The sequence below is a fragment of the Eschrichtius robustus genome, chromosome 2, assembly GCF_028021215.1.
Source record: "Eschrichtius robustus isolate mEscRob2 chromosome 2, mEscRob2.pri, whole genome shotgun sequence".
NCBI classification, from domain to species: Eukaryota; Metazoa; Chordata; class Mammalia; order Artiodactyla; family Eschrichtiidae; genus Eschrichtius; species Eschrichtius robustus.
The window spans coordinates 122127581-122154580 of record NC_090825.1 but is presented as its reverse complement, the minus strand read 5'-3'; positions in this window follow the sequence as shown (position 1 = coordinate 122154580).

The following is a 27000-nucleotide window of genomic DNA, read 5'->3' as shown; positions in this document are numbered from 1 at the left end:
ACTTTATGGGAGTTCCCTTTTGTGTTATTTGTCATTTTTCCCTTGCTGGTTTCAATAATTTTTCTTTGTCTTTAATTTTTGCCAGTTTGTTTATTATGTGTCTCAGTGTGTTTCTCTTTGGGTTTATCCTGTATGGGACTCTCTGTGCTTCCTGGACTTGGGTGCCTATTTCCTTTCCCATGTTAGGGAAATTTTTGACTATAATCTCTTCAAATATTTTCTCTGATCCTTTCTCTCTCTCTTCTCCTTCTGGGACCCCTATAATGTGAAGGTTGTTGCGTTTAATGTTGTCCCATAGGTGTCTTAGGCTGTCTTCATTTCTTTTCATTCTTTTTTCTTTATTCTGTTCTACAGCAGTGAATTCCATCATTCTGTCTTCCAGGTTACTTATCCGTTCTTCTGCCTCAGTTATTCTGCTATTGATTCCTTCTATTGTAGTTTTCATTTCAGTTATTGTATCGTTCATCTCTGTTTTTCCTTTAATTCTTCTAGGTCTTTCTTAAACATTTCTTGCATCTTCTCGATCTTTGCCTCCATTCTTTTTCCGAGGTCCTGGATCATCTTCACTATCATTATTCTGAATCCTTTTTCTGGAAGGTTGCCTATCTCCACTTCATTTAGTTGTTTTTCTGGGGTTTATCTTGTTCCTTCGTCTGGTACATAGCCCTCTGCCTTTTCATCTTGTCTATCTTTCTGTGAATGTGGTTTTTTTCCTACAGGCTGCAGGATTTTAGTTCATCTTGCTTCTGCTCTGGAGGTTTTTTATATTTAATTTTTAGTGTAGTTGATTTACAATGTTGTGTTAATTTCAGGTGTACAGCAAAGTGAATCAGTGATACATATACCACTCTTTTTAAGATTCTTTTCCCATACAGGCCATTACAGAGTATTGAGCAGAGTTTCCTGTGCTATACAGTAGGTCCTTATTAGTTTGTATTGAGTAGAGTTCCCTGTGCTATACAGTAGGTCCTTATTAGTTATCTATTTTATATGTAGTAATGTATATGTGTCAATTGAGTTTGGGGTTTTGAAGTTCATTTAAAAATTTGTATTGCCTTGCAAAAAAAAGTCGATACAGTGGATCCGTGTAGCAGGAACTGGATGTGAGAATGAGATCTTGTATTGTAGACATAGCGGCCTGAAGTTGGGATTTGGAGAGAAGGACTGAAATAGAAACTCAGATCAAAGTAGATGCTTATGATACTTCATTTGTCAGTTTCATAAATCAAGTGGAAATCTTATTGTTCTTACAAAATTTTCTGGGCCCTGGTAATGTTTTTGCATTGTTTATATTTGGATAAAAACACTCATGCTAAATAAAGCAACTTGGGAAGGGTTTCTTTCTCAAGAAGATTACTCCAAGTGTTGGCCTCTTATTCTGGCCAGCTAGGTTACATTTATTGATGTCATTTATTCATCCATCCATCCAACAATGTTTGTAAAGTGCCTGCAGTATGCCCTGCACTGTACTAAGCACTTGGGGTGGAATGTTGAACAACAGGGACCTAGCTCTGCCCTCAGGTATCTTATCATTTGGTGATTCTACTGATCTGTCCATCTCATCCTATGTGGAGGGACCCAGAGCATAGTCTTTCTCAACTTTCAGAAGAACATATTTTAGTTCCCATAAATTATAGACTTATTGGCTTACTAGATATTTCATCTAAAATGCCTGATGATATATACCGTGGTTCTGTGCATCTCAGTCCAATGTCCTGCAGGAGGCATACACAGGTTATTCCACTAATTATCACTACTTTCTTGCAGAGAATCTTGTCATGGATTGTACAAGTCAGTACAAGATTATTGTGCCCTTCACTAATTTATGACTCCAATCTGTAGCATGTCCATCCCAATTTACTTCATTAGAAAGAATATAAATATTCACACTGATCCCCAGAATAACTTTAGGATCAGGAGGCCCATCTTGAGGGGCCAGCTATGACATTAATCACTTGTGGGTTCTATTAGCCAATGTGGGCAATTATGATCAGTACTACTTAGAAAAATAATTAGATCAGGCTTGCCCATCACTCCAGAGTATGGGTTCTGAAGGAGCAAGTGCTCACACAGAACTGTTCAGTGAATTGTAGAGTATGCCAAATGACTGTCATTCTGGCTAATGATGGTCTGATAAATCTCTCTTAGTTGTCTAGATTTCTAGGTGGTGATGTTTTCACTGACAGGAAGATCTAGTTTTAGGAATCTGTGCTTGGGAGACTCAAATCTATCTTTTCTAGTTTTGTCAGATAATTAATGGGAAAAGACAATTAGTGGTAATATTGAGGCTCTGAGAACACTGGAAAAAGTCGACTTTAAGGTAATGTTTTAGTAACAAAATTACACAAGACTCATCACATCTACATCCTACATTTTTACTTCTATATTCTCTGCTCTTTGGGAGACAGATTGATTAAACAGTTTATTGCTGTCATTTTTTAGTATTCTTTTAGGTCTTGGAATCACATCCTGTACATGCAGGTACAGTACTTTAGATTGGATGCTTTTTCTTTTTGCCATTAACATCAGGGTGAGGTTGATGTAGGTTTTTCCCTTAGTGGAGCCAGAAACGTTTTCCCACTCTCTATTACAAACTAGGGTAGCTTCCATGGACCTAGTCATGACTTGGCCTCTGGTAATGGTGGTAAAACTAACACAATTGACATAAACATGCTCATATAGTTATTTCATACTGTACAAAATATTGTCATACACATTTTTTAACATCTTTATTGGAGTATAATTCCTTTACAATGGTGTGTTAGTTTCTGCTTTATAACAAAGTCAATCAGCCATATATATACATATATCCCCATATCTCCTCCCTCTTGTGTCTCCCTCCTACCCTCCCTATCCCACCCCTCTAGGTGGTCACAAAGCACCAAGCTGATCTCCCTGTGCTATGAGGCTGCTTCCCACTAGCTATTTTACATTTGGTAGTGTATGTAAGTCCCTGCCACTCTCTCAGTTCATCCCAGCTTACCCTTCCCCTTCCCCGTGTCCTTGAGTCCATTCTCTGTGTCTGCGTCTTTATTCCTGTCTTGCCCCTAGATTCTTCATAACCATTTAAAAAAAATTTTTTTTTAGATTCCATATATATGTGTTAGCATACACATTTTTATATTTGATTTTTGAAGCTGTGCCACGGGGTGGTTATTATCAAGCTCACTTTACAGATGAGGAAGTTAAGTCTCAGTGGGAGATTTATTTAAGGTCACATGACTTGGAAGACGTAGACCTAAACTAAAACCTAGCTCTTCTTAATCCAGTATCCTTTTCCTTTCCCACAACACTGAATGCCATTTGAAAAGATAGTTGTTGCATTATGTGCTATCCAGATTTTACCCTGAACTGTCTTTGGATATATCTGATAATGAAGATAATGAAAATGCAATAATAGTAACAGTAATAATGATAGTTTAGTATTAAGGGTGTATACTCTGATAGACCTTTATTCAAATCCCACAGATTGTTTGACCCTGAGCAACTGATTTAAATTCTCTAAGACTCAGTTTCCACATCTGTTGAAAGCAATAAGTGTCTCTTAATATTGTAAGGATTAAATGATACCATCCACATAATAACAGTAGTGAGATGATGATGATGATGACGATGACTATTGGCTTGGGATCCTAGGTATAGTAAGTGTCAGATATTTTACATACATCATCTCTGAGTTTTGTAATAATCCTGTGACGTGTATTTTAGTTCTTAATTTAGGTATGAGGAAATGAAGATTAGAATACTTATGTAACTGGTTGTAGATTAAATGGCCAGCATGAGCCAGCGTTCGGATTTGAACCCACATTAGCCTGGCTACAAAATCCATGTTCTCTGCTGCCTTAGTTGTTTCAAAGCATTCTTTGAAAAGGATGGAAACCTTCAAAGGATCCTGGGCAATGACTTCACCTGAAATCAACTATCAGTCAATTCCTTCAAATCCCTGACATTCTCTGAGTACCAAGTCCATATCATACTCACAGTAGAATTTAGTGTACAAAGAGATATGCACAGTAAAAGAGGTTTGAATTTTGCCATTTAGCATAGGCAGTTGGTTGATGTGAATGAAAATGTTTCTTTTCGTGCTAATGAGCTCATATGTGTTATCCTAGCTTCTTAAAAAAAAAAAGTAGGTCAAAGTCGAAAGAAATTACGCTTTGGAAAAAAAATAGTTTAATGAAAATCTAAATTGTGCCCCACAAAATTGTGATTCTGTACTTAGCAGACCAGCAAATGGTGATTCAAGCTTACAGCAAAAGAGCTTTAGTGCTTTTTGAAGAACTTACACCTCTATTCTTACATCTTGCCTCCTCTATAAATCTGCGAGGTAGTCAAGGAAAAAATTCGCACACTTCACAGCCGAGGAAGGGGAGGCCCAGAGGAGTGAAATTTCCCATCAGAGATAACACAGCAAGTGGAATTTGTTTCTATCTCCCAGACACTTTTCCTCTGTGACCTTAAAATAGGCACATAGAGGTAGGGCTATTTCTTAGGCTCATATAATTTGTGGATGAAGATTTTTTTCCCACAGGGCATTGCAAAGGATTACAATCGGAAAGTTTTCTTTCTTTCTTTTTTTCCCCCAGTTGTATTAGTCTTCAATTTAGTTAGTATAAACTGAGTCAGTACTCAGGTTCCAGCCCTGCTCTGCCACATACCAGATAATAAAGTAGGCCATGTAGCCTATCTGGACCTACATTTCTTCTTGTAGAAAATGAGGATGTTGATAATTATTCTTATCCCACAGGGCTGTTAAGAGCATCTAACCAGAGGCTGTAGGTGATAAGAACGTGATCTCAATATCCAATTTGTGGATGCACTCTACCCACGCAGCATAACGTCCTCTTTCTTAACTACACCTTGATTTCCTTTTCGGGAATCACCTCTTTCCCATTATGTGCAGTTTTGCAGGGGCTGGGAATCAGGGTCTCCCTTTCCCACGATGGCAGTCATAAGTATCCTGGAGGCCACTGCAGGCTCCTCTCACCAGATGCTTCCTCCCCACGACAGTGCAGCCATAGGGTAGGCAAAGGCCCTAAGTCAGACAGATGGGGCTGGAACTGAATCCTCAGCAAAGTGACAGAGAGAGAATAAACAAAACAACTCCAACGAGTTAATCATTTGATTCCACTACAGCTCCTTCAGGAGACAGAGTAGTAGCTCCTCTACCCAGTAAGTAGTTTGTTGTTCCATTCTGGAGCTGGGTTCTCCATCCTACCCAGCAAGTCTATAGGAATCCATTCTCGTACCAAGTTTTCTATTAAGTTAGCCAGAGTTTGATTCTGTTGATTGCAGTAAAGGAATCCTATTATATTTCCAAGTTTGTAATCACATTTCCTTGATTTTAAGATGTCATAACTTTAATATGTACCATTGATTTTCTGGGACAAAAGAAAACAGCATTGCACTGTATTAAATAGTTATTATATTAATATATTGAAGACCAGTAGGCATCCTGATTTGTGAAATGTGAGACATGAAAGGTGGAATGTGAAAAAATGTGTGTGTTAGAACTGAGTAAATATGGTACTTATGTTATCATTGTTAGTAAATTATAGCAGGATAATAATTATGACAACTAAGCATTTTTATGTGCATAGAACCCAGAGGAGTGAGGGAGGCATGTCAGAGGAGTCCATTCTAAAATTCTCTTGATTGCTTCTCTGAGAATTCCTGAATTTATTGCCTTTTGGTGTGAGAAGTCTCCAGTTTTGGCTGCCAGCTAACTTCCAAAGTTGAAGGCAGTTCTGGTTTACAGTGAGTGGGAGGTTTGCAGGAAAATAGCATACAGCAGTAGGGAGAAGCTCTCTGAAGTTGTTCTGAATATACAGCTAATGGGCAGTTATTTTTGAGACATATTTTTATAGCTTCCTACATATAGTTGGTGAAAAATTAACCTTGATGTGGGGGGAGGAGCTTATCAATTTGGCTTCTCATCAAACTCAACTTTGTTAAGCAGCTGATTCTTAGGTGTTTTTATAATTTATTACTAAGATGTGTAAGTCTGTGTTGGCAGCCTTGATTAACAGATTAATGATCACTGCTCCCTGCGATGTAATTCTCATTGTTGCCCCATCAGAACTATAAATTTATGTCTGAGTTTAGGAGCAGGTGAAGGTGACAATCTGGCATGGACATATATACACTACCAAATGTAAAATAGATAGCTAGTGGGAAGCAGCCACATAGCACAGGGAGATCAGCTTGGTGCTTTGTGTGACCACCTACAGGAGTGGGATAGGGAGGGAGAGAGGGAGACGCAAGAGGGAGGAGATATGGGGATATATGTATATGTATAGCTGATTCACTTTGTTATAAAGCAGAAACTAACACACTATTGTAAAGCAATTATACTCCAATAAAGTTGTTTTAAAAAAAAGGAGAACAAAAAAAAAAAAGAAAAAGAAACCATGGGAGGAATAAGAGTATTTGGGGCTGTTTCACTGAAGACAAAAATGCCCTAAAGAAATAATTTTCCAAGTCACCGTTTTGACTTGACTGTGGCAGTGACTTAATTGGAAGACAATGTGATAATGAACTGTAGCAGGATTAAGAGGAGGGGGGTCTATTAGTGATTCCAAACCTACTTGCTGTGCAGATCTTGCAACTCCGCTTTTGTTTCCATCTCCTCCTCTTTAGAGCAAGAGCAATTCTTCATAATTTGACTGCCATTTGCATCATGCTTAATGAGTTAAGGCTACACCTTCCCATGGCCCAGCTTATCACAGACGGGCTGCAGATTTAATGAGATGATGCATCTCTGCTCTGTCACCACCTAGCTCTCTAAGCAACGGCAGTTATGTAACCCTTTGTATCTTACTTCCTCATTTGGCAAATGGGGATAATGACAACACCCACCTCATTGTTTTGTTATAAAAATTACTCTATGCCTGTGACAGGCTTAGCAGGATAAGTATTTAGTAAACGTTAGCTACATTATTTAGTAGAAGGGCAAGAAGATATTTGTGATGGGTACTATATAGATTAAATGCACTGGTTTATGATTCTTATTAGTGGGGGTTTGACAAACTATGGCCCCTGAGTCAAATCTAGCCTGCCATGTGTTTTGTATATAAAGTTTTATTGGAACACAGCCGTGCTCATTTGTTTATGTATTGTCAGTGGCTGCTTGTGTGTTATAAAAGCAAGGTTGAGTAGTTATAACACAGATCCTATGGCACATAAACTTAAAATGTTTACTATCTGGCCCTTTACAGGAAAAGTGTGCCAACCCCTGGTGTTTGTCAAGAAAACTGACACAAATCCCAAATTCATGTAATTTACATTTAGTAAGTTTGGTTGAATTCTAATTTATTTAATCTTTACCCCACTGATAACTAATAGACATTCAGAAGGTTTCCCTTTTTTTTATTTGTAAATAATTCTTCAATAAATGGCACAGAATATATGTGAATATATCTGTAGGCTATGTTCCTACATATGAAATATTAGAGGTAAGTATTTGGGTCACCTCAGTTGATGTGCTTGCAGATTTACTGACGGGCCATAGTGAATATTCTCACCACCAAAGTGGTCAGAACTGAGTACAGAATTGAGCTGTCAGTTCTAATTCCCTGTAACAGAGTTTATCATTAATTAGCATCTTTGATCGAGCCAGAGGTTGTAGTCCCCAGAGAAAAAACACAACACTGAAGCTCCAGGAATTGACTACTTGTCAGATGAGGTTAGCTATCAGGATTCCTACCCATCACAAATACTCTTCTGGCTGGTCATTGCTTCCATCTCTCAGTTCATTGTTGCTGCCTTTGGGCCTCGTAATAGGTTGCCTGGATAGAGTCAGCAGGCTTAATGTAATTTTCCATCTGGATCATTACATCTGTTGTCCATAAAAGGCTTATGACTGCATAACTCTGCATAAGAGAACAGTAGTAGTATTCTTTTATGCAAGGTGCTTTTATTCCTAAAACTTGAGCTCTTTATGAAACATGAAGACCTGATTGTGGAAACGGAAGTTTTATCCTTAGTAAAGGGCCCTTCTGTTTTTCTTGTGACATACTTAGGGTGATGGCACCACCTGCAAAGACATAACTGAGGGTTCACTATTGCTGCACATGATTATGATATACTGATTAGTAGATTGTAGAGATTCACTGACTATGATGAGATAGTATTTTAAAACAAGTTACTATGTTAAATCTGGAGTCAAAAACTCAAAAGGCAATAGGGGTCAGGCATATAATAGTAATGGTACACTAGAGAGTTCAGGTCCCATTTGAAGAGAAGGGCGGCTATCTGGTCCTAGCCAACTGTTGCTACACTGTCTTATTTTTCCAAAAGAAAAGTGAAACTCTTCCAAGTTTTAGAAATTTGCAACTACTTCAAAATAAAAACCAAAAGCATATATGGCAGGCCAATTGAAATATGTCTTCTTGTTTTACTCCATCTGTAAGCCATCAGCTGAGGTCTCGGCATTAGAAATTAATAGCAGAGCTGAGGAGGGCTGGGGGTGAAGTAGGAGGTCATAGGACTAGAAAGCTAACCTTCTAAAAGCAAACTAGCACACTAGAATTCAAGGAAGAACTTGAAACATAGTCAGGGGTAGGCCAATCATGGCGATCATAAATAACACTGGTCCAGTGGCTGTAGGAAAAAAAAGATCCGTATAGTTAGAAGCTAGAATGATTGAGTATGGGAATGGCTCAGGATGAGAAATTCATAGCTAAGGCCATGGAACATCTAGGAATTCCCCTTAGGAGAAAGGGCTTTGTCATCAGATAGACATACCAGCAGTGGGAATGACTTCTCTAAGCCTCCATTCCCATTCTGAGGACTAAATGAGAAAATGTGTGTAAAGTAGTTTGCACAGCCCTGATGCATGGCTGGTATTTAATATATATTAGCTGATGGAATTTAAAATGTAAAATGGTCCTGAGTTTGTGAAAATATATCATGCAATACACCTTTGATCTAGAATTCTTTTATACTCTCAGCACGTGTTTTGAGTTGGCATTATTTGCCATGTACCTATTTATTGGATAGTCACTATGGAATCCTGCAGTGTTGTTGTTTTGTGACTGGACTTGTGAAGGGCCCAGAAAACTCTGCAGCATATCAGGAACCAGAGCCCTGGGAATTCTGTGATGCAGATGCTCATTGTCAGGGCAAAGGGTATTTGCCCTTAGGGACAGACAGTAGTCCTCAGTGATTGTTATGAGTTATGGACCAGGGTAGTGGACTGAGTCAGAAGAGAGCTGTGAAGCATGTTCTAATGTGGAGAGGGTCCTGAGCTCTGCAACTTCTGTGAAAACTACTCCTGTGAGGTACTGTTGGGCCTCATAAGATCACCAAGGTCATCAAGAACCCTTCAGACTTGCCAGTGGCTCCAAAGAGGTCAAGACTAATGAGAGAGTTGATCTAGTGCTAGTAACATATTGTATTTATTTAGATTTGGTACTAGATTTGTATCTTATTTTTATAGACCAGTGAATTCAAGGTGGGTGTCAGAAGAGGTTTGTCATTGTGGAGGTACCTCTCCTTGCTTGCTGTCAGTTGAGCTGAGTGGGTCTGAGGAGGCCTGGGTGGGTGCATTTTAGAAATCGGTCCTGAAATACTCTGTCTTGGGCTTCATTATTTTCATGGCCTGCTTAAGCAGGAAACTGTTATTTCCTGGAGAAAGCCCTTTATCTATTACCAAAATGTTCTGTCCAGGGCTGTCAAGAGAAAATGTGGTCTTAGATTTTCAACTCAGAGGGGTTTAACTACCAGGTAATATTAAAATGAGATGTAAGATTTTCCACTGCAATTTTTTTTTCAATGCAGTTTTTCCACTTCATTGCCCATGCGTGTTACATAGAGAGATAGATCTACATATACATCTGTATGTATACATATGGATACATTTATACACATATATATATTAATGTAATACATATTCTAATTTGACTTTAATTACTAGTGTATTATTTAAATTAATGTTGTTTGATCACTATTTCCATGTAGTAAACTATACGCATAATTGTTTGTGTCACAAAGTCACTATTTTTCATTGTTTTTATATTAATCATAATGAAAAACAATATTAATATCATCATTTCTCTCAAGGTATCAATCTTGCCAAACTGGCATATGTATTTTTATTTATACTTTATTTTCCTATGGTAAGATACATTTCTTATGGAGAGCATCTATTTAGATATTTCTTATCTTTTTTTTCATTTATTTTATTAATCATGACCAACTGTTAAATAGTTCATCTTCCAAGGACTTTTTCCCCCAGTGCTTTTAATGACTAAGTAACTTGGGACAGCAGCAGGAAGAAAAATCTCTGAGGCAGAATCTGCTCACACAGATTCTGACAAGTCTCAGCTCAGGGCAAATTTCCAAAGGATAATTATAGATGTCACTAAAGTTGAATTCATGATGGTCAGATTGTCAGAAATCTTATTTATAAATGCTATCATAATGCTGTAGGGGAAACTCCATTTTACTTTGGAAAGTTTGAAATCAGCTAAGTTGCTTGAGTTGGCTTCTATCTCTGATTTAGCGTCTGAGTCACCCGTGGAGCTTTTGAAGGCTATAAATAAAAGTAAATTCAGCCCCTAATGTAAACTTTCTCAGCCAGTATTTATTATTAAGTAACATTGCAGTCATTCACTCACTCACTCACTCACCGTTTTGCACTGCTCTATGAACTACAGATAACCCAGAGTTCTCCCATCAAGACTATGAGGCAGTTAGTTACCATTACAACGATTACTTTACCAATGAAGAAACTAAAACGTGGAGAGGTCAAGTTGCTTGCCCAAAGTCACAAAAGTAGTAAGTTGCAGAGTCAGAGTTCAAACCCAGGCAGCTCAACTCTTGAGTTCATGCTTATAGCCATCATATCTCACTGCTGCTCATCCTCAGGGTCCCTTATGACCAGATCTGGATCTGGATTTGTCAGGATAATATCACAAAATGGAATTCATTGCCTGGTTCTCAATTCTTACTAATTTGATTTGAATATTTCCTTTTTTATCATGATTGATTTTTAGGGGATCAGACATACTGGTTGATTACTCTCTAATGAGCAAACAAATAAAAATTTGTCTCCAGTCTGGACTTTTTGGATCAGACTCCCTGATGGCTGGGGCCTGAGCATCTTTGACTTTGAATAGCTTCTCTGGCAATTCTGATGCATCGCTTGCCATATAAGATCAGAAGGAAGACAGGTAGCTGTACTATTTATTTCAATATGAAGTAGACTGAGGACTCTGCAAAGCTGTGAGAGGTACTATGGGGACACGGGGTGAGAGACATTGATTCTGACCAAGAAGACTTCTAAAAACCTGGCATACTGTAAAGTCTATGAAGGAATACAAAATAATAAGGACCATTTACTGAATACCTCTATGAGAAGGGAAAGAGTTATACTTGAATGCCCTCCTATAGGATAAACCTGCAGATGTTTGAAGGTAGACTTCTTACTGTTTTGCAAGAGAAGATATTTCAGTTTCCTGGCATTGAGAAATATTTAAATATTAAGCTTGCTAAGGCCTAAGACTGTAGTACCAGAGGGTTAATATTAAGTTTCTAATGTTATAACAGAATTGGCACTAACTAAAAGTGAATAGTTGTTGCCCTTCTGTTTGTTCTGACATTATTTCCTCAATGCAAGAGCCTCAAACAGGCATACATTAGCATATTGGCTCCTCTATTTTTGCTTTACTTTTGTCTTTTCTGAACTCTCTCTGGAAGCATCTTTGCTTGGGATGATTAACGGCCCTCTATGAATCAGCATACATATTAGAAAAGGTACAGAATGTATGGTTCTCCATATGACATATAAAATCTAGTAGATTTAACATTTTTTTAATTTAATTTAATTTATTTTTTTATACAGCAGGTTCTTATTAGTCATCCATTTTATACATATTAGTGTATACATGTCAACCCCAATCTCCCAGTTCATCCCACCCCCCACCCCCACTTTCCCCCCTTGGTGTCCATACGTTTGTTCTCTACATCTGTGTCTCAATTTCTGTCCTGCAAACCAGTTCATCTGTACCATTTTTCTAGGTTCCACATATATGCGTTAATATACGATATTTGTTTTTCTCTTTCTGACTTGCTTCACTCTGTGTGACAGTCTCTAGATCCATCCATGTCTCTACAAATGACTCAATTTCGTTCCTTTTTATGGCTGAGTAATATTCCATTGTATATATGTACCACATCTTCTTTATCCATTCGTCTGTCGATGGGCATTTAGGTTGCTTCCATGACCTGGCTATTGTAAATAGTGCTGCAATGAACATTGGGGTGCATGTGTCTTTTTGAATTATGGTTTTCTCTGGGTATATGCCTGGTAGTGGGATTGCTGGGTCATATGGTAATTCTATTTTTAGTTTTTTAAGGAACCTCCATACTGTTCTCCATAGTGGCTGTATCAATTTACATTCCCACCAACAGTGCAAGAGGGTTCCCTTTTCTCCACACCCTCTCCAGCACTTGTTTCTTGTAGATTTTCTGATGATGCCCATTCTAACTGTTGTGAGGTGATACCTCATTGTAGTTTTGATTTGCATTTCTCTAATCATTAGTGATGTTGAGCATCTTTTCATGTGCTTCTTGGCAATCTGTATGTCTTCTTTGGAGAAATGTCTATTTAGGCCTTCTACCCATTTTTGGATTGGGTTGTTTGCTTCTTTAATATTGAGCTGCATGAGCTGTTTATATATTTTGGAGATTAATCCTTTGTCCATTGATTCATTTGCAAATATTTTCTCCCATTCTGAGGGCTGTCTTTTGTCTTGTTTATGGTTTCCTTCGCTGTGCAAAGGCTTTGAAGTTTCATTAGGTCCCATTTGTTTATTTTTGTTTTTATTTCCATTTCTCTAGGAGGTGGATCAAAAAAGATCTTGCTGTGATTTATGTTTTCCAGGGAGTTTTTATCATAAACTGGTGTTGAATTTTGTCAAAAGCTTTTTCTGCATCTATTGAGATGATCATATGGTTTTTATTCCTCAATTTGTTAATATGGTGTATCACATTGATTGATTTGCATATATTGAAGAATCCTTGCATCCCTGGGATAAATCCCACTTGATCATGGTGTATGATCCTTTTAATGTGTTGTTGGATTCTGTTTGCTAGTATTTTGTTGAGTATTTTTGCATCTATATTAATCAGCGATATTGGTCTGTAATTTTTTTTTTTTTTGTAGTATCTTTGCCTGGTTTTGGTATCAGGGTGATGGTGGCCTCATAGAATGAGGAATGTTCCTTCCTCTGGAATTTTTTGGAGGAGCTTGAGAAGGATGGGTGTTAGCTCTTCTCTAAATGTAAGATAGAATTCACCTGTGAAGCTGTCTGGTCCTGGGCTTTTGTTTGTTGGAAGATTTTTAATTACAGTTTCAATTTCATTACTTGTGATTGGTCTGTTCATATTTTCTGTTTCTTCCTGGTTCAGTCTTGGGAGGTTATACCTTTCTAAGAATTTGTCCATTTCTTCCAGGTTGTCCATTTTTTTGGCATAGAGTTGCTTGTAGTAGTCTCTTAGGATGCTTTGTATTTCTGCGGTGTCTGTTGTAAGTTCTCCTTTTTCATTTCTAATTTTATTGATTTGAGTCATCTCCCTCTTTTTCTTGATGAGTCTGGCTAATGGTTTATCAATTTTGTTTATCTTCTCAAAGAACCAGCTTTCAGTTTTATTGATCTTTGCTATTGTTTTCTTTGTTTCTATTTCATTTATTTCTGCTCTGATCTTTATGATTTCTTTCCTCCTGCTAACTTTGGGTTTTGTTTGTTCTTCTTTCTCTAGTTCCTTTAGGTGTAAGGTTAGATTGTTTATTTGAGATTTTTCTTGTTTCTTGAGGTAGGCTTGTATAGCTATAAACTTCCCTCTTAGAACTGGTTTTGCTGCATCCCATAGGTGTTGGATTGTCGTGGTTTCATTGTCATTTGTCTCTAGGTATTTTTTGATTTTCTCTTTGATTTCTTCAGTGATTGCTTGGTTATTTAGTAACATATTGTTTAGCCTCCATGTGTTTGTGTTTTTTACTTCTTTTTTCCCTGTAATTGATTTCTAATCTCATAGCGTTGTGGACAGAAAAGATGCTTCATATGATTTCAATTTTCTTAAATTTACTGAGGCTTGATTTGTGACCCAAGATGTGATCCATCCTGGAGAATATTCCGTGCGTACTTGAGAAGAAAGTGTAATCTGCTGTTTTTGGATGGAATGTCCTATAAATATTGATTAAATCTATCTGGTCTATTGTGTCATTTAAAGCTTGTGTTTCCTTATTAATTTTTTGTTTGGATGATCAGTCCATTGGTGTAAGTGAGGTGTTAAAGTCCCCCACTATTATTGTGTCACTGTCGATTTCCTCTTTTATAGCTGTTACCAGTTGCCTTATGTATTGAGGTGCTCCTATGTTGGGTGCATATATATTTAAAATTGCTATATCTTCTTCTAGGATTGATCCCTTGATCATTATGTAGTGTCCTTCCCTGTCTCCTGTAACATTCTTTATTTTAAAGTCTATTTTACCTGATATGAGTATTGCTACTCCAGCTTTCTTTTGATTTCCATTTGCATGGAATATGTTTTTCCATCCCCTCACTTTCAGTCTGTATGTGTCCCTAGGTCTGAAATGGGTCTCTTGTAGACAGCATATATATGGGTCTTGTTTTTGTATCCATTCAGCAAGCCTGTGTGTTTTGGTTGGAGCATTTAATCCATTCACGTTTAAGGTAATTATTGATATGTATGTTCCTATGACCATTTTCTTAATTGTTTTGGGTTTGTTTTTGTGTGTCCTTTTCTTCTCTTGTGTTTCCCACTAAGAGAAGTTCCTTTAGCATTTGTTGTAGAGCTGGTTTGGTGGTGCTGAATTCTCCTAGCTTTTGCTTGTTTGTAAAGCTTTTGACTTCTCCATCGAATCTGAATGAGATCCTTGCTGGGTAGAGTAATCTTGGTTGTATGTTCTTCCCTTTCATCCCTTTAAGTATATCATGCCACTCCCTTCTGGCTTGTAGAGTTTCTGCTGAGAAATCAGCTGTTAACCTTATGGGAGTTCCCTTTTGTATTATTTGTCTTTTATCCCTTGTTGCTTTCAGTAATTTTTCTTTGTCTTTAATTTTTGCCAGTTTGATTACTATGTGTCTTGACATGTTTCTCCTTGGGTTTATCCTGTATGGGTCTCTCTGTGCTTCCTGGACTTAGGTGACTATTTCCTTTCCCATGTTAGGGAAGTTTTTGGCTATAATCTCTTCAAATATTTTCTCGGGTCCTTTCTCTCTCTCTTCTCCTTCTGGGACCCCTATAATGTGAAGGTTGTTGCGTTTAATGTTGTCCCATAGGTGTCTTAGGCTGTCTTCATTTCTTTTCATTCTTTTTTCTTTATTCTGTTCTACAGCAGTGAATTCCATCATTCTGTCTTCCAGGTTACTTATCCGTTCTTCTGCCTCAGTTATTCTGCTATTGATTCCTTCTAGTGTATTTTTCATTTCAATTATTGTATTGCTCATCTCTGTTTGTTTGTTCTTTAATTCTTCTAGGTCTTTGTTAAACAATTCTTGCATCTTCTCAATCTTTGCCTCCATTCTTTTTCTGAGTTCCTGGATCATCTTCACTATCATTATTCTGAATTCTTTTTCTGGAAGGGTGCCTATCTCCACTTCCTTTAGTTGTTTTTCTGGGGTTTTATTTTGTTCCTTCCTCTGGTACACAGCCTTTTGCCTTTTCATCTTGTCTATCTTTCTGTGAATGTGGTTTTTGTTCCACAGGCTGCAGGATTGTAGTTCTTCTTGCTTCTGCTGTCTGCCCTCTGGTGGATGAGGCTATGTAAGAGGCTTGTGCAAGTTTCCTGATGGGAGGGACTGATGGTGGGTAGAGCTGGCTGTTGCTCTGGTGGGCAGAGCTCAGTATAACTTTAATCCCCTTGACTGCTGATGAGTAGGGCTGGGTCCCCTCCCTGTTGGTTTTTTGGTCTGAGGCGACCCAACACTGGAGCCTACCCGGGCTCTTTGGTGGTGCTAATTGCAAACTCTGGGAGGGCTCACGCCAGGGAGTACTTCCCAGAACTTCTGCTTTCAGTGTCCTTGTCCTCAGGGTGAGACAGAGCCATTCCCCACCTCTTCAGAAAACCCCCCAACACTAGCAGGTAGGTCTGGTTCAGTCTCTATGGGGTCACTGCTCCTTCCCCTGGGTCCTGATGCGTACACTACTTTGTGTGTGCCCTCCAAGAGTGGAGTCTCTGTTTCCTCCAGTCCTGTCGAAGTCCTTCAGTCAAATCCCTCTCACCTTCAAAGTCTGATTCTCTAGAAATTCCTCCTCCCGTTGCTGGACCCCCAGGTTCGGAATCCTGACATGGGGCTCAGAACCTTCACTCCAGTGGGTGGACTTCTGTGGTTTAAGTGTTCTCCAGTTTGTGGGTCACCCGCCCAGCAGTTATGGGATTTGATTTTATTGTGTTTGCACCCCTCCTACCGTCTCATTGTGGCTTCTCCTTTGTCTTTAGATGTGGGATATTTTTTGGTTAGTTCCAGTATCTTCCTGTCGATGATTGTTCAGCAGTTAGTTGTGATTCCAGTGTTATTGCAAGAGGGAGTGAGAGCACGTCCTTCTACTCTGCCCTCTTGAACCAGTCTCTGATTTAATATTTTTGATGTTTGGTATAGGTTGTTGGGAGCACAAGTGTATCTGCCGTTGGTCTCTTTGAACTACAGTAGTCCCCCGCTTATCTGTGGTTTTGCTTTCTGTGATTTCAGTTACTCATGGTCAACCATCGTCTCTATGACTAGAAATAAACAATTCATAAGTGTTAAAATGTGCACCATTCTGAGTAGTATGATAAAATCTTGTGTCTTCCTACTCTGTCCTGGCCAGGATGTGAATCACCCCTTTGTCCAGCATATCCACACTGTACACACTACCCGCCCCTTAGTATAGGAAAAAACATAGTATATATTTTAATGTTCAGTACTATCCACGATTTAAGGCATCCCCTGGGGGTCAGATAAGGAGGGGCTACTGTACAGAGTCTAAGGTAAGGCCCCTAGAAAATGTAAAATTCTGCCTGTAATCTTTTTGTAATGTATTTTGTCCTAGTGATCAGAGAAGGCTGGAATAGGAGAAGTTATTGTCTAATACTAGTGTGTATAAAACCTTGGTAATTTTTTTCTCTCAATCAGGCATGGAGGACTAAATCATTGTTTGACTCCCATACATAGTAGATGCCATGTGGAATAGAATGCTCCCTAAAGTTCTCTTAGCTGAAATCTGTTTTCTTTTGGTTTGTCTTTGGGTCTTTGTGGGATGATAACTGCTAAGATGAAGAGCTTTAATACTGGCAGTACCTTCATCCACAAGGACCTGGCTCTCTGTAGGCTGCTGTTTTGTCCCTCTCAAAGTTTCACACTCAGAATGAATCACACTAGACAGTGATTCTCATCTGTCCAGGACTCATATCAATCATTGCAATTACAGAGTTGTATAGGGAAGCACAATGGTCATAACATAATATTCACTAATTAACTATAATTGATGTAACCATTTGTCCAATGCAAATTAATTGCAAAATCAAATTGAAAACTATGCAAAATAGAATTTTATGAATTCATTAAAGTGAAATTGGAGAACTATTCCAATCACATGGACAACTGTTTAAAAAGGAGAATTTGACAAGATTATATCCATTAAAGTAAAAAAAAAAAAAAAGTAGAGGATAATATGTGCTTCAAAGGGGATGATTTGAAGAAAATATGATCAGGAGATGTCTTTTGAAAATTGTAATAGACAATTTTTTTTTTTGCAAAGATTTATAATTGTGAGGAAATTTTAAACAAAAATGAAGGTCATCCTACAGTAATGCCACAAAATTATGTTGGTTAAATTACACCAAAAACAAACAAAAGGCTATGTTTTTCTTTGTTTATTCTAAAAAGGTACAAAGTTGCAGTTACAACATAAATTCAGTACACATAAGATAAACTTATTTTCCTTATGTTCAGTTTCATTATTCAACATAAAATCCCTAATCAAACTATCATTTTGTTTGCTATGTACTATGACATTTTGCTTAATTTGTATCAGTCAGGGTTTTGGCCAGAAGCAGAAGGCACAGTCAAACTGGTAGTTGAGGAGAGTTTACTATTTACAAAGGTCTGGAGAGGTTTTAGAGAAACTTCCAAGGGATAATACAGTACCCTGGGGCTAGCAATAGTGGGAAACCACAACCTTTCCTAGGATTGAGGAATCAGTTGGAGAGAGCAGTTACTTGAACTCAGAGTATTGTACGGAGAGTGCCATCTTTGGTAGGGAATGGGGACACAGCCAGCTCATGGTGATCACACAGGGAGGAAGCCGGAAAATAAACACTCTTACTTCACTCTCCTCCTGTCCTCTCATCTCCTGTCAGTGCCTCCAAATGGCCAAAACTAGTTAGAAGCCTGAGTGCAAATAGATCCATTTTCTTTGGCACAGAGCAGGGTGCAGAAAGATGGAGAGTAGAAGTGGTGAGGGCACATGGAAAATTTTAGCACACCCTTTGAAATGGATTACTTTTATTATTTATTATTTATTATTTAAAATTAATTTTTATTGGACTATAGTTGATTTACAATGTTGTGTTAGTTTCTGCTTTACAGCAAAGTGAATCAGTTATGCATATACATATATCCACTCTTTTTTAGATTCTTTTTCCATATAGGTCATTACAGAGTGTTGAGTAGAGTTCCCTGTGCTATACAGTAGGTTCTTATTATTTATCTGTTTTATATATAGCAGTGTGTATATGTCAATCCCAATCTCCCAATTTATCCCTCCTCCACCTTCCCCTTTTCCCCTGGGCAACCATAAGTTTGTTTTCTACATCTGTGACTCTATTTCTGTTTTGAAAATAAGTTTATTTGTACCATTTTTTTAGATTCCACATATAAGTGATATCATATGATATTTGTCTTTCTCTGTCTGACTTACTTCACTCAGTATGACAGTCTCTAGGTCCATCCATGTCACTGCAAATGGCATTATTTCATTCTTTTTCATGGCTAATATTCCGTTGTATATATGTATAGTACCACATGTTCTTTATCCATTCATCCATTTGATGGATATTTAGGTTGCTTCCATGTCCTAGCTATTGTAAATAGTGCTGCAGTGAACATTGGGGTGCATGTATCTTTTCGAATTATGGTTTTCTCCGGATATATGCCCAGGAGTGGGATTGCTGGATCTATTTTTAGTTTTTTAAGGAACTTCCATACTGTTCTCCATTGCGGCTCCGCCAATTTACATTCCCACCAACAGTGCAAGAGGGTTCCTTTTTCTCCACACCCTCTCCAGCATTTACCGTTTGTAGACTTTTTGATGATGGCCATTCTGACAGGTGTAAGGGGATATCTCATTGTAGTTTTGATTTGCATTTCTCTAATAATTAGTGATGTGGATTACTTTTAAGTGGACTTTTCTTCAGAACCTAATATCCACAGATAAAGAAGGTGGCTTCCTGTGCTCAAGGAGTGTTTGGCCAGCATAAAATAAAGGAACTTTTAATGGCTTATTTAGGATATGTTTTAATGTAAGATTAAAATAACACTTATAGTCACAATGTGTACTTTTACTGAACAATTACTGACATGGTAATATCCTTCAGAATTCCACATTCACACCGCTGCCCCATCTTGCCTCTCCAATTTTGCATTTGGGAAGTTGACTTTTTGGAGCTATGTGTAAGATGACATTATTCAAATTAAGTTTTGTGGTATTCAGTTTGGATCATAATTTCAGTCTTCTGGGATCTTTCTGGAGCCTGATATTTATCATCTATCTTATCAGCTCCTCCTCCCAGCTTTTTGTCATGCTTAAATATGATCAGCTGCTAATGATCGTCCAGTGACTGATAATAATGTTACTTTGGGCATGGCTGTGGATGGACTCCTGATGCACACTACTACAGACTCTACTCTAGGATGACAATAATTCAGTTTATTAGTAAGGTTAGATTAAGTTGTGCTGCAGTAACAATTAACCCCTGACATCTCAGTGACTTTCCATACCAAATTTTATTTTTCACTTATGCTTCAAGCTTACTGAATGTCCTTCTACTCATAGTTCACTGGCTGGAACTAGTTTTATGACCCCAATCTAACCATAAGGCAGTTAAAAATATGGAGGACTGCAAGAATATTTAGTGAGCATTAAATTTCAGTATCTTTTAGATGAAGTCCTGTGACCAAATCCACCTGACACTACTCTTATCTCATCTGCATTGAATCCACCTGACACTGCTCTTATCTCGTCTACATTTCTCCATCTTCTAATGACTGTTGTCATTTACTGAATGCCACTTATAGAATAGCAATTATTAAGCATATACTCTATAATTTAATCTTTATGACCATCCAGTGGGATAGGATGTATCATTTCCCTTTTATAAATGAGAAAACTAAAACTTAGAGGTTAAATATCTTGTCCAAGAATATACAGTCAACAAGCAGTAGGGAAAAGATTTAAACCAATCAATTCCAAACACACATATTGTTTCTTATTACCTATCTATCTAATCTCTTGGCCAATAATAGAATAAAAGAAAGGGTAAATCTCAGGTCACGTTGAAAATAGGATGAATTGATTTTTCATGCTGCCCAGAAATTATTTTCTTGTGCTCTCACACCACTTTCTTTTACTTATATTCATGCACCCTTAGCGCTCATTCTCTCTCTTTTTCCATGATCCATTGGTCTCACAAGAAGGTCTGGGAAGTCACTCACATTTAAGTAATAATGACTGAATAGCTTCTTTCACTTGTAAGAGTTTTTTATTTGTTAAAGACAGATCATCCTGCAATGAAGAGGAATAAATCTTTAGTTGTGGGATAAGAAACATTTTTGAAGGAGCTTATTTGAACAAAGACATATTATTGTTATCTCTAATATTATATCATAGAACTGCTAGCAGTGTGGTCTTAGGAGGTAGTAGTATAGTGTAATAGAAAGCTTGGACTTTGGAGTCTGTGGATTAATTAAATCCATGTTGTACTTCTGGTATCTATGTGACCTTGAACAATTTATTTAAATTTCTGTAATTTTAATTTTCTCATCTGTAAAATGGGGTAAATAATTCCCACTTTGTATATTTTTGTGAAGATTAAAGAGGTATTGTTTATGGTAGGTACTCAAAAATATTTGTGAAGTGAATGAATGAATGAATGATGTCTGTGATATACCTAGCAGAGTCCTGGTATAGGAAAGATAGCACATACTTGTAAAACTGGAACAGGAGCCTGGGTAGGGTAAGAGAGGGCAAGAAAATTTGGCAAATTGGAACCAAGTGTAGAAAATAAAAAGTTTGCATTTCTATCAGAATCATTTTTTATGCATTATAAGTTAATATGCTAATAGAGTAGATTCATTTATTTTGGAATCTATCCACTAGAAATATCCAGATATATGTTGTATGTCTTACCATTATAATAAATGAGGACAATTTGCTGTGATTAGGGTGGTGTGCATGGTAGCGGTGTGACCAGCCAGGATCCTTCATTGAAATCACTGGCCCAGCCTGAGAGACATTACCAAGTAGACTGGAAAATGATAGAGAATTGCAGTCAGGTTGTTGCTATCAACACAACTTGTGGCGACTCTTGGTCATTTTTGCATTGCTGGAGTAATAACTCAAAGTGTTAAATTGTAATTATGCAGTTATTTTCTACAAATTCCATTTCGGAAATTTCAGAAATGAGAGAAGAAGCAAGAGGATGCATCCAGCAGATGTTGGAGATATGATTGAACCTTTTAATTTTTTTTTCTTTTAATCATTATACATCTCAAGGCAAAGATATTTCAAATCTGAAAGTGCATCCAAGTAACAGGGGAAGTTTTGCTCTATGAATAAAAAGGTAAACATATTAAAATAATATGTGTCTCTGACTTAGACTGGTAATTAAATAGTCAAATTGTTTGTTGGGAATCATAGTTAATATCTATATTAATGGTAAATTTATGTGGAGGAATGGACTTTATGGGGAAAGGAGATATACATTTCTTTTTTCTTCTGCTACATTAAAAGAAAGTGTTTTCTGAGACAGCTTAAGGAACTTATCAATGGAAAATAAAAAAAGCTATTGCTCAGACTAAAGGGACAATAGTAGTGTCTCAAGAGTTTTCAGTTGTGGTGTAACATGCCAAGAAAAACAGATGAAGGATGTACAATTTGAAAATTATATGTACTCCAAATCACTGAGTCTCTAGGAGATTCCAGGGCACAGCTCCCAAGGGACATCTGAATTTTCTGGTGATATTTTAGATATTCATTTAAAGCAGCCCAGTAGTCCTTGTTCCTGTCCCTCTTGTGATTGCCTCTTCTCGACTCAAGATGAAGATCAGTATCTGAATTACATAATAGCATGCTGCTTTTTGTTCCTAACACCCCAGGTGGCTGATGGCATTTCCCTATTTCCCTACCCAAGGAGTTAGAGCAGAAATAAAACCCCATGATAATTCATATTCATGCACTGTTGATCCTCCTCCTTCCATGTTCTAATTTTTCAATCTGTTTCTATGCTGACCTCATTCTTTATTGACTTACTTCAAAAAGGAAGGGCAAATTTGGAGTTTTCTTAATTGTTATTTTTAACAGATTATAAAAGAAAAATATGATTTGCAAAATATTTGTTAAATACAAAAATGTATAGAATCAATAAATCACAGATAAAATGTTATAATTAGAGGATATTTTCTTCCAGAATTTACCCTACACTTCAGGGGTTCTTTCTCAACCTCAGCACTGTTGACATTTTGGACAGAATAATTGTTGGTGGGACATGACCTATGGATTCTAGAATGTTTACAGCATCCATGGCCTCTACTCGGCAGAGATGTCAGCAGAATCTCCCCCTACCCAGTCATAATAATCAAGAAAGTCTCCAGACATTGCCAAATGTCCCCTGAGTAGCAAAATTGCCCTCAGCTGAGAAATATGTCTAAATATTAAAACAAAATTAGAATTTTACTGTCTGTACAATTTTATATTCTGATTTTTAAGCTAATGTCACACGTTGGAAGTTTTCCTATATCATTAAAGATCCTTGAAACGATAGTTTCTGTTGGCTGTACTCCCTTATATAGATAGAATACTTATTTAGCTATCTTCTCATTGTTGACCCATTAGGTTGTTTCCTAATTGCCTTTTGGTTTATGAATAAAAATTTAATAAACATTCTTATACATAAATATTAGACCCCATCATTGATCAGAAAATTTCTTATGTCTTTCAAAACCCATAATCTAATTTTCAAAATAACAAAGTACCTTTGAATCTAATAAGTAAGTTTTCAGAACTTTGAGGTCTTAGTGGAGTGGTAGACATCTTCCACTCAAAACAAGGCAGTGGTTAAAAAATCTCTGAGTCTGTTCTTAACCTGTTTTTTGTTTGTTTGTTTGTATGTTTTTGTTGTTTTTGTTTAATTTTTTTCTTCTTAATCTGTCTTGAATAAAGATTCAAAGAGTTGAAAATCCAAGTAAAGCTAAGGACACATGCTTTAAAAAAAAACACACGTTGTTAAACACATACACAGACAATTTTGTACACAATTTCAGGGGGCTGAGGATTTGTGAAGAATAGCCATAGACCTTAGGTTAAGGAATCCTGTTATAAAGACACCTGATCCCCACTGCACCTTTTTTAAAGGGGTAGGCATGGTGTATATTATAACCTCCACGAAGAGCAGAGGAAACCAAGATTAAGGGACATGTCTGTGACCATTAATCTGGTTCTGTGTCAGAATCAGAAGCCTGGTGCCCAATGAGCCTTTATAAATTTAATGAACTACATTAAGGAAAGCTTTGGAGACACAAAAGTGAAACATTTTTCTGGCCCTTTAGACCTGTGGTAGTATTTGACAGGTGGAGTCTAAGTTTTCTGAACTGACCTGACCCACCTGTAAAGTGCTTTTCTAATACCACCAGCAGTATGCAGTGAAGGTAAAACCAACACCAAGCATGAGGCTTCTGAGAGCATTTATCTACATCTGTCCATGTCCATGAGGCTGAATATAATTTACTCCCCACTGTAGACTGAGAAATAATCATTTCTATGAGCAGTCCTCCCTGAAGTGAATTATATATTACAACACAGTGATGATGGTCATGGCCATTGCTTTTCAATATAGAGGTGGAAAAAAAAAAAAAAAAAAGAAAGGGAAGGTAAATAGCATCTACTGCAACTGAGCATTTACTCTTTGCCAAACACCATTCACCATTTGCTTCCATACTTTTGTTTAAGCCTTACAATAACTCTGGGAAATAATTGATATTACCATTATTTTACTGATAGTAATTCAGATGGTTGAACCATTTGCCCAGAATCAAGGAAAGCAGAATCAAGACTTCCTCTATCTCCTTTAACACCCTGCTACCACCACCTCCAATAAAGCCTGCATCTCCTTAAAAACAGGTATATCACTTTTTGGAGAGCCTTCTAAAACACTCTTAGACGGTCATGTTATCTACTTTAGTAGACACTAATCTTGGATTTAGAAGACCTGGCTTTGTTTTCTTGCCCTTTATCACTTAGTTATGAATGATGCTGGACTAGTCCCTAGTTTTCTTTGAACGTTGGTTTACTTCTCACCACAGATGCTGTAGTACTTAATACACAATATTAAGAGCTCATATTTATGAAAGTGCTTTCTTAACTCTAAAGCAAAACAAAACTGTAAAAGATTGACACTTTAATAGACATTTCAACTCCCTGAACTTCAATTTTCTCAATTATAGAATTGGAATTATAACTCCTATCTCACAAGGTTGTTAAACTGTTCATTCAACAAATACTTAATGTGTATCTACTATGCACCAAGCACATTTTGTTTTGTTAGGGGAGAGGTAGTAGTGGTAGACATGTAATAAACGAGCAGAGAAAACAAAATGATAATCGTGATAAGTACTATGAAAAAAATAGAGAAGCAATTGGATTGGAGGTGGAGGGTGCTGCTTTAGGTAGGGTAGTCAGAGAAAGCCTCTCTAAGGAGGTGATGGAGACCTGAGAGCTGAAGGTTGAGAGGTCACCAAAAAGGGTGCTTCTAGAGAGTGAAGACCCATGTTACTAAAAGATATTGACACGAGGCGAGAGGGCTGTATGCCTTGCTATTCAACATGTGGTCCATAGACTAGTCCATCTCCACAGTCTCTGTTACTGGTCTGCAGCAAGCTTAGGAGCTTGCATAAGAGTGTAAATCAATGCAATTATTCTTTTATTGAGAAAATTTTTCTAAAAAAAAAGTCAGCTGAATGTAACAGTATGCTTAGTTATGTAGTTGATGTACAGCCTGGCATCCATAATGCATCATATCCCAGTAACAGTTTGCAGACTGGCTTCTTTTAGTAGAATTGGTAAGATGAAGCTGGAGAGTTGCAGAGGGCAAGGGCTAGACCATGTAGAACCTTGAGGTCATAATAAGGCTTCTGAATTTTATTCTAAGAACAAGGTCAAACCATTGGGGGATCTAAGCAAGAGAGTAGAATGATCTGTTCTTGAGAGAAACAGATGCTCTAATGCACTTGAAAACATTTTATGGACTGTGAAGTGATGATGAATGTGAGTTTTGACTTGATCATTTCATTCAATCAGGGATTTTTCTAGCCATTCTGCCAACAGTCTCCTCCTGGAGTGGTCTAAATAACATATGTCATGAATCTCTTGGAGGCATATTGTAGCATGTTTGTTTTGTTTTTTTTTTTCTTTTTTGTTTGTTTGTTTTTATTGTAGCAAAATATATGCACCATGATTCTGAGGTTATCTCTTTCCAATTCAAATGAAATTTCATGCTTGGAAAGTAAATAAGTTATATGCCTCTAGCTCAGGGGTCTCAGATCTCAAAATAAATCTCTTTTTGGCAACATTAGTATTCCATGTTCACACCTACAGAACTTAGTATCAATTTGCACATATTTTGCTAAAGAGAACAACTGCTTAAGATCTAGAAACTTCATATCTACACTTCATTCCCATTGGGAGTTTTAGTGTTTTTCATGATAGAAACTGGCAAGTTCATTTTCTTCTCACCCAGGAAATGGCTACATATTTTGAAAATCTGTGGCATTGATTTGTTTGCCCCAGAAATGATCATAGTTTCCCTTATTCTCCTCCCTCCCTTCCTTTTTTGATTATTTCCTGACTCTCTCCCCACTCCCTCCCTCTTTCCCTCCCTCCCTTCCTTCCAAACTACTTACTGAGCATTTATACTGTGGACTAAGAACCATTTTAGGCTCTGGAAATACCTCAGTCAAAAAGACAGATGTAGTCTCTACCTAAAAGGAAATTACAATCTTGATGGGATGCAGACGAGTAACTAGAACGAGAATTACAACCCAGTGTGATCTATACCACAGTGGGGGAAAATATAGATTGTATATTGAGAACATAAGCTGGGCATCTAAGAACTGGAGTCAGGACAACTTCTGGGAGGAAAAGATGTCAAAGTTGAGGTCCAAAGAATAAAAAGTTATTATGTTGAAGGTTTGGATGTGGGTGGAGCGTTCTTGATAAAAATTTCATGCGTGAAAACTTGGAGATGAGATAGTGCAAATGTGAGTTGCTGTAAATAAAATAAGTTAAGTGTAACTGGAGCTTTGGAGTCAAAGCAGAATTGGAGAGGGAAGAAGTCGGATATGTAAACAAGAAACAGACCATAAAGGGCCTTATACACCAAGCTAATGAGTATAGACTTTATCTCTAAAGTGATGGAGAGTCACTGAGGGATTTCAAAAGGCAGGTGATGTGATTATGTTACTTTATAGGGAAGTTATACTGTATCTAGGAAGGCAAGTGGATTAAAGGCAGTAAGGTTGGAGTTAGGAGACCACAGAGAAGGATATGTGTATGAATAAGAATGTAGAATGAACAGAATTAGAACACTATGCATGCAGGTGGTGAGATACTGTCCTTAATTAGATGCTCAGAAAGCTGCTGACTGGTTTTCTAGGGGTCAAAGGGCAGCTTGGAAAAGCAGGAACGGAGCCCAGGTCTTCCAATCTGTGTGTTGCTTTTCCA